Source organism: Halyomorpha halys, unplaced genomic scaffold, assembly GCF_000696795.3.
Source record: "Halyomorpha halys isolate HHAL.00 unplaced genomic scaffold, Hhal_1.1 Scaffold7.1, whole genome shotgun sequence".
Lineage (NCBI taxonomy): Eukaryota > Metazoa > Arthropoda > Insecta > Hemiptera > Pentatomidae > Halyomorpha > Halyomorpha halys.
The window spans coordinates 1063340-1078130 of NW_027110368.1; the positions used below are offsets into that span (position 1 = coordinate 1063340).

General features: G+C 31.4%; 1 protein-coding gene and 1 long non-coding RNA gene across 2 annotated transcripts in view; one reads left to right on the plus strand and one right to left on the minus strand.

Annotated features, from left to right (window-relative positions):
* Window positions 1–14791, minus strand: part of LOC136796043 (uncharacterized) — a 273628-nt gene that overhangs the window by 227410 nt on the left and 31427 nt on the right. Inside the window, exon 2 of the long non-coding RNA XR_010843734.1 lies at window positions 11874–11993. This is a non-coding gene — a long non-coding RNA (uncharacterized lncRNA). The remainder of the gene's footprint in view (window positions 1–11873; window positions 11994–14791) is intronic.
* ft (cadherin-related tumor suppressor fat) overlaps window positions 1–14791 on the plus strand; it is a gene marked incomplete in the record, with an annotated part of 431831 nt that overhangs the window by 184947 nt on the left and 232093 nt on the right.

The window sequence follows — 14791 nt, forward strand, 5'->3', positions numbered from 1 at the left end:
TATTGTTATTATTTACATTTTCTTTCTTAATTGTACCACGTTTCATTAAAATGTGAGGGAGTGGGTGTCATGACCGGGTGATTTGGCATTGAATGACCTTTAAGTCTACAACTTTAATATATTAAAAAATCATGAATATAAAACCACCCAGGAATCCATAATTCAATATGCGTGCATGTAATTAATCCATGCTGTTTAATCACTGCTTTTTAAACTAAGTATGAATAAATTCCAACAAGTTTAATATTATAACGTGTCCAACGGTACCAAATGTTAGATTAATTATGAAGGTTTTATCAGAAGATGCCGAGGAGCTTGGTAGCCTATCTGGAATACCAGATAACCATTAACATGAGGTTTATCTTGACAGAGTGAAGGTCGAGGTACCCACTCCATTGAACCTGTGACTGATATTAATTGCCTTTTTGTTAGATAGCGCATTCACCGCGATGTATTCATGTGTGTTTGTGCCCTGGCCCCGAAGAGAGGCCAAATTGTATATTTAATTAAGACTATCCTTGAAGCCCTTGCGTTCCTCTGTCTTCCTCAACAAGGCCGGTGCATTGTCCAACATCGACTCCTCATCTTCCGTTAAAGACGACTATAAAAGTATTAGAAATAATCTTATATTGCTAAATCCATAAGTAAGAAACATCGGTAATAATATATTTCCAAATTATTTTTTTTAATTATCGCCTTTTTAATTTCTACTATTTAATTTGCCATATACTTTTAGGAATGTCCTAATATCAAACCACACCTGCATCGTTTGGATTAAATGTTGATATTTTAACAACCCCTATTAATAAAACAGTAGATTAAAAATTTCCATTTTTAAATTCACAAAATTTACCAACGAAAATATTACATCCAATAAACTAAAAGTAATTAAATAAATATAAGTATAAATAAATAAGATATATATGGCGTTCATGACTAGCAAACATTTGCACCATTAAACAAGAACAGGATATCGCCATTAAGCAAAGATTTGACAGTATTACTCCAGATGTTCAAAAGGACTCATACTCATACTCAAGGGTACTTTTTAAGGAGGACCATAAAAATAGTTGGTAGGAAATCTAATCCCCGAAAGAAGAAATATGCGTAAACTGCGATAAATAAAGACATCATTTATATAAATAGCATCGAACATTATAAGGAATTTGCCAGCTGCTATTTCTATGTAAATTTCTTTGTATTCTACATTTTAATTTCAGTGCTAAGTAAGGAAAAGCACTTAATACATTGAGAGATTTATTTATGTTCAAGTTAATTTCAATTTCTAACTCATTTCACAGTTTTATTTGCGCTTTAACTACTGTACTTCTAATTTTAAATGACACCCATAGTCATCATTAGTCAAATATAACGTTGAGAACAGCCTTTTCACGTTCTGCGAATTATTAAACAGTAGATTGAGGTCAATAGTTACTCATTGTTACTGACTTCTGTGAATGATTTTATTGTACTCATGGTCCCTAAAACCAAAATATTCCTCCGAGTCATAGAAGAAGATCCTTTAAATTATGTAGGGTACATTTTTTCGACTGGAGGAATTTGTAGATAATTATTTTTTGGTTGCTGGTCCTGATATGAGATATTGGGTGTCGAGGCTATATTTCCTCTTCTCCCCACAAGTATCACGTTCTCTCTAAGTCTAAGGTTTCACCGCTTTGTTCATCCTACATAACTCACATCGGTCAGAAACGTATACCTGTTCGGAGAGTTTCACCTTTTATTTCACTTTTATTGTCGTAATTACTTTATTTTTATCATCCTCAGTTTTGTTTTTATGTACAAGAACAGGGGCTTGCAAATGAGTTGCAATAAAAAAATGACACTTATTTACATATTTGTATTTATTGGTATAATTTTAGGGAATCTTGTCTGACAGGATCTCACCAGAGATAAAACTGGCAGGGTGTAAATATATTTTGCTAAGCTTAAGGAAGGTCGTAAAATATTCTCAGGACTATAAAAGTAGAAATATTTTCTTGATATAATATAATTTTTAAATTAACAGGAAATGATTCTTGGTTACATATATATTTGGATAAATGATGATTATATTATTCTGATGCTTTCATTTATCTTATATACTAAAGCACTAGCTGTTTAAATTCGTGAGTAGAAATGTAATTATTCCGTAAGTATTAGTTCCATACATCAGATAATTAAGACAGTATGTATACATAGATACATTTTTTCTTGACTGTTATGGTATTTATTTTTAAGGTTTTTGAGGGTCATTAAATAAGAAAAATAAACGTGCAAAGTGCCAACGTTTCGAGACTTTATTGTCTGATAATTATGCCCTGCAGTTTACAGTCCTTTAAAAAAACAAATAAAAAAAAACGTATTTTAGAAAAAAGATTTCTAAGATAGTTTTCTTAACTATATTAAATACTAAAATAAAAAAAGTACCCGTACATGAGTACGGGTTAAGATTAAGAAATAGAAACATTACTTACAATATTTTTTAAGTGAGAGTTCTACATAACTGAAACAACTCGAACTACCTCGCTTCTACTCAGTTCTACTACAAACCTTGGAGTTGTTACACTTATGTAGAACACTCAGTCACAAAACCATTGTAAGTACTCTTTCTATTTATTAATCTTAATTTGCATTCTGAAAATTTTAGTGTTTAATATTTAGTTAAGAAAATCTTTTTATAAAAAAAAAAAAAAAAAGAAAATAAACTTCTTTTCAAAGCGTCATAACAACTTATTTTATTATCGATTTATTAACTATAAATATCAATAAATCTAGAAATTATTACTACACACTACACTAGCAATATTAGGCAAACTTCATCATCATGAGTCAAGACATTATAACCAAATATGACAAAGTATTATTTTTTTAATTAATGATGGAGTCATTGATAAACAAAATGTGTTAATTTTATTTTAGGTAGGATTTGTGAGCCTTAAATAATGCATGTTATTACTATCTTTATTCCTATTATATTTATGTTTGTAAAGTTGTTTTTTGCAGCAATCTATTTCATAATTTTTTATTAAAACGAGGTGAATCAAACTGAAGCCATTTTGTCATGATATTTTTCTATAATTTTGTTTTTTCAGATGTTTAGTAGTTCTTTGGATCCACTTAATGAACTTATCTTGCGTAAAAAAGTTATATATTTGTTTTACTTAGACTAGAATGTAGTCCAATGATACTTAATATGGGCACTCAACTGAGCTTGCAAATGAACAGCTAAAAAAGTAAGAATGCGACGAAGAACTGACGTTATTTATAATTGCAGAATAACGAAGGGAAATGCAATAACAAAGGTCGTATCTCAGTGGGAAAATAAAAGGAGTTTTATATTGTGGCGTTAAAAAAAAAAAAAGGTTGTCGGTGGCTGAATATATATTGCCATCCTTTGTGATTTATCATTCCACTCTTCTATATTAAACCTCAAGGATAATTTCTGGTGTCTTTCTGTGACAGGTATGCTTATATAGATCTGCATAATGTATTAAAGGAAAGGAAAGGTATCTATTATTTATAATTGACTAATTGCATTGCATGAAACGTAAGAATCAAACGTCTTGGTACTATAAAGTTGATAATTATTTGACAAAAACATATCTCAGAAATATATCGTGATGTTGCAAAGACGATGAAGTTTCTAACTAAGTTTTCCAATGAAAAGCTTAGTAAAAATTGTTGTGTTTACTATGACACCTTCAAAACAATTGAATTTTCGTAAAGCGGAATGTCTTTATTTAATACCGTCTTCTTTAATCGATTGATCGTTCGATCCAGATCAATATTCTTTCCTTTAATTTGTGATAATCAATGTAGAGTAATTAACTTTATTCTTAGTAAAAAAAATCTTGAATTTAATTTAATTCTAGATAGTTTCTAATTGTTAACTAAGTGATAAGGCTTATATTCTTATTAATTTAACTTAAGTAAAAATATTAAATGAGGTAGACAGATCGTATTATTTAGGAAGAACAGAAATAAAAAAACAGGTTTGCTAACCACCAAAGAAATATTTTTGCGAACTACTTCAGGACGTACATACAACTCAACCAGCAGCTTTTGTGAAAGATTGATTCAATTTTCGTATTAAATTAAGTAATAAAGATAATGAGAATAGAACCTGTTATAAGCTCTGAAGCTTCAGTAAAAAATTCATTGAAACAATTAACAGTAAGATATTTGAAAAAAATACAGTATGTCTCATAAAATATGTATATACTATATATTTGTTTCTAAGAAACAATAATTTTTAAAAACCTTGGTGTCACTATAGACCAAACTCTCTCCTGGAAAAACCACGCCTCCAATATTTCCCGTCGTACCTTCTCCACCCTAAAGCGTTTAAATTATCATCGTCAGTTACTTCCTTTTGAAACCCGTAGGCTTCTGGTTACTTCCTTATTATTCTCCCATTTTGTTATTACATTATTACTGTGTGGTTTACGGGAGTGTCTTTGGGGATCATGAAGCAAAATTAAACGGTTAATTAATTGCTTTGTACGATTTATCTTTGGGGTCGCCTCTATCACCCGATTTTATGAAGAGGTGAAGTGGCTATACCCCTCCTTACGTCGTAAATATTTTTTTGCTTCCTTCCTCTACCATATTATCTAATCCAGCCGTCCATCGTACACCTCTGATATCCTTCAATTTAAATCCTTAGTGCATTCCCACAATACCCGCTCACAGGCTTCAGACTTATATGTAACTGCGCATCGAACCGCAACCTTTGGTAGATCTTTCCTCATCCGTTCCTCCTCCCTATGGAATTCTATTCCCTCCTTCATTCTTAGTTCTAATACCCTTCCACCCTTCAAATCCCGTAGCTACGACCACCTTCTGTCCACCCGATTCCGGAAGAATAACAATTCAATGTTTCAAACAAGATTTATATATTTTCTGTATTTAATGTTTCAGATTTTCGTTTGTACTTATGTAGCAGAAATTGTACCTTTCCATTTATTATTTTTAGTTTAATTTTATTTGATTTTTTATCATTTTTTTTCTTTTTATTTATTTTTAGAAGTTAGTCATCTTATGTTTTATGATATGATATATAGTTTTAATTAATTTCTTCTATTTTTATTTTACGTATGCTGTTAATTAATGTTGTTCATTTTTATCTTCTCAAATTTATTATATTTTATGACGTTCTATATTTTCATATTTTTACTACTATTTTTTTTTAAAGCCTTTTTTTGACGCTTTTATATTATTCTAAAATGATCAATCACAGAATAAATGAAGAATATTATTATTATTAAGAAGTGGGAGAGGCGAGAGTTATATCTACCAAACCTTGTCCTACTATTTTTGTTTTTAATTTAAAAATGGTTTAATGACAAATATTACAACAATTTTGAGCAATATGTAACTTTAGTTTGCCTAAGTTACTCAATTTTTTTTTCAAATTTCTATTCCATGGATTAATTTTGTCGTTGTAAATGAAAACTTTTACCAACGTAGAAACGTATTTTTCGAAGGAAAAAAAAAAACATTTTATAATGTTCAAAGGTGGCGTATCATTCATAGTTGTCAGGCCAAGTACCCTTTTTATTATATCTCTAAATTTCGAAAAAAGGATAAATATTAAAGATAATTTTACTACGAATATTTGCTTTTCTTTAAGTTTATACTTTACATAATGTGATCTATTATTCTTTAGAACAATTAACAGCAACGTTAAAAAGTTTCATTCAAAAACGATTTAACATATACGGATTTGTTTTTGTTTTTTTAAATTTATTAAACGATAATTTATGAAAAGTTTGTCAAAATTCACCAAAACCTCAAGGTTGCAGTAAACCCATTCCAGACACCAAGGCCCTCAATAGGATTTTATCTGCATTCGAAGGTTATCTTTCAACGATCCTGCAATCTACCGGCCTCTAACGTATAGGGCACAGGATGCAATGAAGCGTACACGCCGAACATCGGGGTAACCAGGAGCAAGGACGGAATCTTTAAAGGCTATTGTTTCAAATTTAGGTCGTGATTTGCATTAGTTGCGTACCGAATCGGGATACGATTTCAAATACCAATAGAACCATTGTTCCCACTGTTTTTATTATACAATTAGCTTAATTTAAATATCAATCTGAATATTATGATATACGAATCAAACTTTACAATGTATATAATCTTTTCACTTTCTTGAGAATGGTTATTATTGTTTAAATAGAATAAATTGTATCCAATTTAAGTCTCAAAACGCTCTTTATTTCTTTAAAAGTCCAACGTTTCGGCCAATTTGGCCATCCTCATGGACAATCTTAAATACAAATTAACACTACATCAATGATTTAAAAACTTTTTGCATGCTATTTCAGTCAATGGCTATCTCTAATTTCAGTCAAAATTACCCCATATTGTCACTCTTCACACTAATATTAAAAATTTTAATTACAATCAATTTAGCATTATTATACATTGTTATCACAACAATATTTGTAACCTTGAAGATGGCCGGACCGTTAGAAAAATAAAGAGTGTTTTGAGACTTAAATTGGATACGATTTATTTTATTTAAACTTTACAATGTTATTCTGTTAAAGCAATGCATGCATTAAGGCAACAAATCCTATATAAGGCTGGTTTATTCAGTAATATATACATTTTCTAAAAATATATTTGACTAGAAAGGTTTTTTTTCTATGTAGAACAACAAAAATTCAGTTATGGACGGAAACAGCTTACGATTTCTCCCTCAGTCAGTTTGTGTTTCGCATTGGTATTCAACTCCATCATTAGCAGATTCAGATAATGAATCTAATTTATATGTAAATATTATTTGTTAATTTTAAACAAAAAGCTGATATGACCTATTCCATAAAGAGTATAAATTTTGAAATACCTAAATGTTTTTTTATAAATCTTTATTTATTCCTTTTTTTCTTTTTTTTATGACAGGGGCTTTAATTCTTTTAAAAAACTAATAATAGTTTAATTTTTTGGTTAATTGTCATATATGTATATATTTATAAGTTATAACGTCACAGCTAGTCTATGTCAGTTGACAGAGTGTTATATCAACTCATACAATATTTATGTAGATGATCAAGGGGAAAAATTAAACAGCCTTTTAGTTGAACTCAAGGGCGTTACTTCTCGCACCTTTGACACAACCATGACTAAGCATAAGTTATATATGTATATAGGAGCGGTTTAGCTCAGTGGCAAGGCAGCAGGCTACTAACTCCAAGGATCCGGGTTCAAACCCAGGTGTGGTGTGGCAGATAATTATTTATTCTGTTACTGTAGCCGTTCAAACCTGTGAGCCGAGGAGACTCCTGGGGTTCACCCAGCCTCATAAAGTGGGTACCATTAATTATAGAAAAAACGTGCGTTCAAGCGTGGTTTTGGGCAAATCACTTCCTTGCACAACCATTAGTCTAGTAACAGTACTTCCTCACAAAGTACTGAACCTCTAATCCTTCCTGGGTTTTAGCGGTACAGTTATTAAATAGTATATATTTGATATAAAAAGAAAAATGACTTAAAATCTTGAAGGATCAACATTTGAAATTTTCAACTTAAGGAAGAAGGTATAATTAACATCCAGGGTGTGAATTGGAGGCATTGTGTACGGCCTTGAAGTTGTCTTGCGTGGGAGTGGGTTTTTTAAATTTCTTGTTTATTTCCAGAAATATATGTTTGTTATTCATTCATGTTTTTTTAATTATGTATAGCAATCAAATATATTTAACCACCAATTCTTTACTGAATAAAGAATTTTATAACTTCTATAATAAACTAGTATAATAATACGGGCTAATAATAACGATCTAAAATACTTCAGAAGAATCAAAGAAAAATAAATTGTATGAATTATAAATTATAATGTATTGGAGTGAATATGTATCCAATTATTGATTAATGGGTATGCTGTGTGTTATAGCAACCCTAAGTATTTGGGCAGCATAGCCGAATAAAGCATTTCTCTCTTCTCTATGTCACAAAAGGATTACTTTAAAACCTTATACTCTACTGTTGTATAGTACTTAAAAACAAAAAAAAAATCTATTAGATATTGCAAAAAACAATTGGTTCACTTCTATGGTAAAGTCGAGTAGAGTGTTACCATTTTTAAGTTGTTAGCCTAAATTACGAATACAATGATCCGGAAATTAAAATTTGTAGATGTATAATGAATGAACTCTGCCATAATAAATGCACTGAATAAAGGGCTATTATCTACCTACGGAAAAGTTCTAGTTTATACTGAAACCAACGAACAACAGGCACAGAAATAGAACACAGTGTTGGGATATCCAGTCCATCCAGTATTTTTATTTATTTAGGGCTTATTTCTAAAGCCCAAAAGTAAATGATAATTTAATTTAATTTTTTTAAGGTGAATTTCTTTTTTCTCTGTACTAGTTTTTACTTACTCATTTCCGAAGATAGGGAAACCTTCTATTTATATACTGGTACTGGTACTGGCAAGTGGGCCTTATGGTTCTTTTTTGCCAACTCCTGACGGCTACTTAAGTTAAAAAAATGTCCAACGAATCAATTATTTTCTATGAATCTTTAGTTATCTAACAAACATTTTTTTTGTTGGTGTTTTTGAGATATATATGAAAGAACGCATATTTGTTTTGATATTGGGCGGAATATACCACAATTTGGGCTCAAGTGCAGCTGTATAAGTTTAGCAGTTCCTATCTGTTTAAACGTTATGCAACTGGGTCACCTAAGAAATATAATGAACGCTCGGACCTCCAATGCCAGACGTACCTAGCTTCGATCGCTAGTTTGGAACGATGACTATGTACTCACAATTGTAAACAGCGTGCTGATTGTTAAGAAGTCCCTACGTTATGTTAAGAATAGTTTCTCGTTTAAAAAAAAAAGTATTAGTATTTTCGTTCTGTGCTGTCGATAGGTAAAAAAAACTAAAACAAAAACAATGGGAGCTAAAATCGTCACTAGTACAAAACAGAATTTATTTGTGAATAACAATAGCTGAATATCGTTGCTGCTATTTTTGTAAAACGTAAATAAATTGTTGTTTGAGAGAAAAAATATTAAGAACCTTTGAAAAAAAAAAAAATTAAGGAAATGCGGTTCTATTCATGTTTGTACCCATTATTTATTGCTGGACTAAATAATGTTTTCAAAATAATCATACAAGTCATGGATTTAAAATCGATTATTATTCAATTTATTTACAATATTATTTTAAATGAGAGGTTATTTATAAAATCATTTCTAGAAGTAAGAACCCTATACTGACGCAGGTCACTTGTTTGTTGCCCTGTACTTGGGCAACTTGTTTTTAAGCCACTGGTTATTCCGTTTAAACTCAACTTTATTGTATGCATATATACATGTATATATATATATATATAAACATTTTTTTTTTTGCCGTCGGTTTTTTCATGTAAGCTTGGCTTGGTTTTAAATTTGAATATATACATTTTTCACATTTTAATTTTACCAGATTTTAGATCACATACAATATCAAATGATGTTAGTTGAATATTTTTGATAATTAAAATTGTAGATAGCTTAAAATGAGTCTCTTGTTTGTTCAAAAATGCATTTACTCCAAATATTTACGATTTATATTGCACTGCTCTAGCTTATAAACCGCCCCTGTCTCCACGGACCCTAATAATCAAAAGTGTAACTGACATTGCATTTTTATCTATTCATTATGTTATTAATTATTTTGTCACCGACCGATAGATGTAGCCATCTGATCGGACCACATTGGATGTACTTTGCTGAATCAATAAATATAAACTTAAATTGATATTATTAACCACTGCGCCTTAAATAGACCATGTACCTTTTAAGGAGTTGCTACACGTTTGCCAATCTAAGGCAAATTCGAGCATGCGCAAGCCCCTGTGTATGGGCTATTTGTATTAGCCAGTTTGCCTAAATTTGAGGCCGACCATTCGTGTGTCGGTTTTAAAGCTTAATCAAAGGGCTTTTCGACAATGTATTGTGTCCAAATGTTGTTGTTTTTTTCAGTTCCTATAGTTTTAGAACTGTCGAACGAAAAATAATTGTGCTCACTGTGTCTTAATAAATTAAAGAATTTTCCAAGAACATTTAATCAATAATTGACTATAATTTAAGATTGTGTTTCGAATCTTGTCAATTATTGTAAGTGGTTTATCTTAACACAAATATAAATTTATAGAAACATTAATCAATAAATAAAATTTATAAAAGTATCTTATAAAAATACTAAAACGAAAGTTGAATTCTATAAAGGTTATATTAAACCATTTCAATGGATATTTATTATCTACCATTCTCTTTGCCGATATGTAAACTTCTTTTCACTTTACCTCTCCTCATTTTGTTTCATCCTACTATGAAAGTAGTTATAGTCAGCAAATGCTCGTGGTCTGCCATGTTTGGCCGTCTAGAACACACAAGCGTGTTGACATTGACGTTTGTTCCTTTCGTTTTTTGCCAAGCATTTGTAGATATTTTGAATTTGAGGCAAGTGGCAAACATAGGAGTAGATCCGGAATTATAACGAAGAACAAATTCAAATCAAAATGGGTTTGTGAACCTACAGGTTTTCTCATTTTTCCAAAACTTAAAATATTGAACAAAATGCATTTTGATTAAAAGTTCCTAACTTCTCTATCTATGTAACCAGTGTAGCAATAAGTAAAATTAAAACGCGAAGGTAATAAAAGGTTGTTTTATATATCGGTGAATGGTAGCCACTGGAGCTGGAGAAGGTTTGGCAAGAGCAGGTGATTTATTATGGAATGGGGAACGAGTGTCCTGTAGCGAGGCCGCTGGCTACAGCCTCCCTCTACCATTCTTTATTTATATAGCCTTTCGACAGCCCATCTGTCATCTTCAGCCAACACCGTTAGGGCACTTGGTCCGATTAATTACCCTACTTTATAGCCATAATAACTTGGGGGTATCGCCTCATAATTGAATATTTCCCATCTCCTTGGCTTTACATACCTGTCTAAATTCCTATTATTTTTGTTATTAGCCAAGGAACGTTATTAATAATTAAAATCTTACAGATATAGCTTTGTAATTTAAAGAAATTCTGTCCGTTCCTCCATTAAAAGACATTCTCTCTGATTAAGATTGTTCACGGCGAATAATAAAACTTCAGTAGTCATTAAAGTATAATTCATTTTTTCTAAAAATTATCTGATTCACATATTTTTTTGTATCAAGAATTAGCATGACAATACATTTACTAACCAGTCGTGAAAGAATATAATATTGGATATGGCAAATATTTGTACTTCCACTTACCTATGTGCGGAATATATAGTATTGTTATTGGGAGAGAACTAGTCCGGCAAGTGGGCCACCTGTTCCTTTCAGCCAACCTCTAGCTTACCAGTTACCACCGCGTACTTACCAAGCTGGGAGTGTTAAGATTGATTTTTCGGAGACCGCCGAAAAATAAATATTAACTGCTCCAGGTGGGAATCGAACCCACAACTTTCCCCGAACCAAGTGCTCTAGAACCTACACCCCAACCCTCACGGCCGTCACGTCGCTGGAATATAGAATTCCTACTTTGTCACAAATCAAATCATCCATCAGAACCTCAATGTTCCATATGTTCCCTATTCGGCTAGAACCATATACCTATCCTTCCATAATAAACATCCCAACTACCCAAACCAACTTGTATCTAACCCGGCTTCTTATTATTATTACAACTGATAAATTTTAATAACGTGTAAAATGTCGTATACCTGATGGAATTTTCATCAAACTAAGGATTACTAAATGACACTTTCCAAATGCTTTTAATCTATGTTTATTATGGTACTACGTGCTTATACTAATTATCAATAGGTACCAGGTACCTATTTCGATTATGCCGGAAATAATGTATTATTGTACAGCTTACTAACCTTTTATGGTGAAAATGAAAAGTAGAATTTCATTGAGCTGGTCCCCTATGAAGTCAACAACCGGGATTCGAATTCGTGCACAATTTCAGTCATGGTGTCAACACATTCGGTCACCGCTGCCTAAAACAAAGGAAATTTTTGTTTCATTATTTTTAATCATGGTCACACTTCATTTTGTCCCACTTTCATCCTGCAAACTCGATATTATCTTCCTCCAATTTTCATCAAAATCGCTGGAAATTAGAGTATGTTTTTTGAAATCATAAAAAAAAAAAAAAAAAAAAAAATGCTATACAAATAATTTTATTCATAAAATAAGTAGAACCCATTAATCATAGAAACCATCCTTGGACTTTTAACCAAAAAAATAGTGTTATCTTCAAACATGAGGACGTATGTAGATTAGTAAGTGAAAGCACCAGATTTTTATTAACAGCAGTGGTATATCAATAATTTCGGTAGATTTTTTAAATTTTAATTATCGTTATTTCAACCTACTAAATAAGAAAAATTTACCAAGAGCTATCATTTTATAATTGAGAAATAAGAATGGAAACATTTCAAAGGACAATTATAATACATCTATGAAATGATGAATGTATGTGTGGTACTTCAACTTCTTAAAGTAAACTTTTATATTTCATTACCATATTTTGTAATTAACCTTTTCTCGTTTAGATTGTTTCAAAGCATATTACCAGGCAGAAAGTTATAAAATTTATTTCTATTTGATGAACTAGCCCGAACCCAATATCATTCCTTCCAATATAAACTCCCTAACCACCCAAACCCACTAGTTTCTAACCTTGCTTCCTCTTCCATTCCTGGCAATCCTCCGAGGCGCCTGAAAAGAAGATGGCCTCGTGAACTTATATTGTAGAATGTTTTTAGAGTTCTACTACTGGGTAGTTTCTCTACATGCTGTATCATATCATTATGTCACTATGATCAAATTTACTTGTTGTATTTTTTATACAGTTGTAAATATCAATAAATAAAAGAAAAAAAATTGATGAACTGCGGAATTGACTATGGGGTTGATTTCCTTGGACAGGTCCAGAATAATATGGGTTCTTGATACTTAAATAGTTCGAGAAAACAGGACAGAACATCTCCGTCTGTAACAGTTGTGGAAGACCCACACTAATTTTGCTTCCAATGTCTGTTTCCAGATTTGACGATCTTTGCCAATGTACCAGCCATACTAATCGTTCAATAACGATTTTGGGACATGTTTGGTCTGGGTAGAGAAGAGTGTGGTCGTATCATTAACCGAAGATCCTTCATGGGATTCAGCCGAGTATTGATTTTTTTTTTGTAATATTTTCAAGTAATGTTTAAACATATTAGCTAAATATAATAGGAAGAGCTAAATTTTTGGAGAACATGCAGACCATGTTTTACGGGAAAAATATCCATGCTAATGATGTACCTCTAATGTAGTAGTGAATTTATGGAATAAGGTTGGTTGCTAAATTTTTCCATGTAGTGACATACTTTAGAGATGTTTAGGACTGTAAACAAGAATTTACAAAGAGAGAAGCCTTGAAAAAAAAAAAACTTTGTCGTTCATTATTGTGATGATATCCACTCAGCATTGCCCATAGGATATCTACATCAGATCAAAAGAAATAAGCAGGAACTCAAGAACAGATAATAAGTTCACGTTAAGAATACGGGCAAGAAATAGTGATGGGACGATATCGTTCGAGCGGGATGCACGTTATTACCAGGGCATATCACTTTCAGCCGGTAATCATGACTTCACATAGAGATTATACCTTTCCAAAGAGCCATTTCCAAATCAATAAAAGCAAAAGTGAGAGCATACGCTCTATCTAATTGAATTATTTTCCTCAAGAGCGACCTTCCTCTGTAATAAGTGGTTCCGATTTCTTCTTGACAACCACTTATCGGTTCCTTCGATGGATCCAGCTCCTTCTCTCACTTGATAATTATTTCTCGACTTTTTCTCTATGCCGGTACATTTCTCATGTCGGAACACCTTTAATTTACGAGTATCTGATTCAGAGCTAATCTCGGTAACGAAAGATATTGTATATATAATGTTTGATAATATGAAAATATGTTTGTTAATGCTTTCTTGCTCCGTAGAGTTGTATCTGAGGTATAGATATTCTTCTTAAAATATCTGGTGCAGTGCGCTTATCACACAACCTCCACCATGAAAGGCGGATATTCTCAAGAACAATTATATTTTATTTTCCTATTGATTTAAAAATTAGTATTTTAAGGTTTTCCGAGGTGGTTATAAAATATATATATAATCTAACAAAGCCGTATAAATAAGGAGAGATCAGGCACACTCTACTGCCTCCATTTCTCCTTTAGGAAAAAAAAAATTTATAGTTCAAAATTATTCAACTTTTTTTATTACAGTTAACAGTGCAAAATGGTTAATTATTTCAAATATACAAAATTAAAGTAAGACCTTTTAACCTATTTTAATTAGAAAGACAAATAGCTTGTATTAAACATAATTTAATTGTACATAGAAATACCGAGTTTAGTCAAAATCGAAACTATATATAAAAGATTTTATAAAGCGGTACTTCCGGTTAGTCGATTTTAGCGAAAAAGTTGCTATGTACTAACATACTCAATCCTTAAGTAAGTAATTTCAGTTTCGTGAAAATTTTCATTTTTGAGCCTGACATTTCACACATATACACTTGCGTGCGCATAAAGAAAGAACAAGAATAAATGAACTCCAATTCGAAATTTTTTACGATTTCAATACTTTTCCTTACTATATATTTTAGGTATATGTAAGGAAATTTTAAAGTATTTAATAACACCCTATAACCCCTTAAAATCTTAAACAAGAGTTAACAATTGATTCCGGAGGTTAGGCTAGTTCTTAATTTATTTCTATCTTCTACTGTTACCTCAAGCTC